Source organism: Orycteropus afer, unplaced genomic scaffold (genome assembly GCF_000298275.1).
Source record: "Orycteropus afer afer isolate SDZICR_OR568_19922 unplaced genomic scaffold, OryAfe1.0 scaffold00093, whole genome shotgun sequence".
Lineage (NCBI taxonomy): Eukaryota > Metazoa > Chordata > Mammalia > Tubulidentata > Orycteropodidae > Orycteropus > Orycteropus afer.
Window position 1 is genome coordinate 4,569,421 of NW_006921680.1, and position 1,978 is coordinate 4,571,398.

The 1,978-nt window shown below is 35.5% G+C and overlaps 1 protein-coding gene across 1 annotated transcript in view; it reads left to right on the forward strand.

The window, feature by feature from the left end:
- TTC37 (tetratricopeptide repeat domain 37) overlaps positions 1-1,978 on the forward strand; it is a 184,335-nt gene that overhangs the window by 92,031 nt on the left and 90,326 nt on the right. The window lies entirely within an intron of this gene.

The window sequence follows — 1,978 nt, forward strand, 5'->3', positions numbered from 1 at the left end:
GGTTTTCTAGGTATAGGATCATATCATCAGCAAATAGGGATAGTTTGACTTCTTCCTTACCAATTTGGATGCCTTTGATTTCCCTTTTTTGCCTTATGGCCCTGGCTAGGACTTCCTGTACAGTGTTGAATAGAAGTGGTGATAGAGGGCATTCTTGTTTGGTTCCTGTTCTCAAGAGAAATGGTTTCTGTCTCTCTCCATTAAGTATAATGTTGGCTGTTGATTTTGCATAGATGCCCTTTATTATGTTGAGGAATGTCCCTTCTATTCCTACTTTGCTGAGAGTTTTGATCAGGAATGGGTGTTGGATTTTATCAAATGCCTTTTCTGCATCAATTGATAAAATCATGTGGTTCTTTTTCTTTGTTGTATTTATGTGGTGGAGAATGTTGATTGTTTTTCTAGTTTTGAACCATCCTTGCATACCTTAATATGAACCCCATTTGGTCATAATAAATAATTTTCTTGATGCGTTGTTGTTGCAGTCTATTGGCTAGGATTTTGTTGAAGATTTTTGCATCTATATTCATGAGGGATATTGGTCTGTAGTTTTCCTTTTAAGTGATGTGTTTGCCTGGCTTTGGTATCAAACTTTATGAAATGATTTAGGGAGGATTTCATCCTTTTCTGTGTTTTGGAATAGTTTGAGTAGGATTGGTTTCAGTTCCCTGAATGTTTGGTAGCATTCTCCAGTGAACCTGTCAGGACCAGGACTTTTTTTTTTGGTAATTTTTTGATGACTTGTTCAATTTCTTCTTTTGTTATGGACCTGTTCAACTTTTCCACATCAATCTGTGTTAGGTTAGGTAAGTGGTGTTTCTAGAAATCTGTTCATTTCTTCCAAATTTTCAAATTTGGAGTACAATTCTTCATAGTATCCTGATATTATCCTTTTTATTTCATTTATTTTGTTCTGTTTTGATGTCACCCATTTCATTTCTCATTTGTGTTATTTGTATTCTCTCTCTCTTTTCCTTTGTTAAATTTGCCAGTGGTTTGTCAATTTTATTAATCTTTTCAAAAAACCAACTCCTGGTCTTGTTGATTTTTTCTGTTGTCTTACTATTTTCTGTTTCATTGATTTCTGCTCGAATCTTGATTATTTTCTTTCTTGTGACTGTAGGCTTTTCTTGCTGTGGTTTTTCTACTTGTTGGAGACATTGATTTAAACTATTGATTTTGGCTCTTTTTTCTTTTTTGATGTGTGCATTTATTACTGTAAATTGGCCTCTGATCACTGCTTTTGCTGTGTCCCCAAGATTTTGGTGTATTTTGTTTTCATTCTCACTTGATTAAAGGAATTTTTCAATTTTACTTTTTATTTTTTCTCTTGCCCAGTCTTTCTTAAGGAGGGTGTTGTTCAGTTTCCAAGTGTTTACTCTTTTTTCCATTGATCTTTCTATTGTTGATTTCTAATTTGATAGCATTGTGATCTGAGAATATGCTTTGCAGTATTTCAGTGTTTTTAAATTTATGAAGGCTTGCTTTATGGCCTAACATATGGTCTATCATGGAAAATGTTCCGTGTGCACTGGAGAAGATTGTATATTGTGCTGTTGTTGGGTGAAGTGCTCTGTAGATGTCTGTAAGGTCAAGTTTTGGCTCTTATGGACTTGTTTTATTTTCTTCAGCTTCAACTTCAACTTGTATATGAGCAGTTGATGGTCTTTTCCACAGTTAGCTCCTGGCCTTGTTTTGGCTGAAGATATTGAGCTTCTCCATCACCTCTTGCCATAGATGTAGTCAGTGTGATTCCTGTGTAGTATGTCTGGTGAAGTCCACATGTATAGCCGCCATTTACATTGTTGAAAACAGTATTAGCAATAAATAAGTCATTGGTCTTTGACCAGGAGGCTGTCGTTCGAACAGAACAAGGGAACACTATATGGTTTAAAATCAAGAAGGGAGTGCGTCAGGGTTGTATTCTTTCTCCACACTTATTCACTCTATATGCTGAGCAAATAATCCGAGAAGCTGG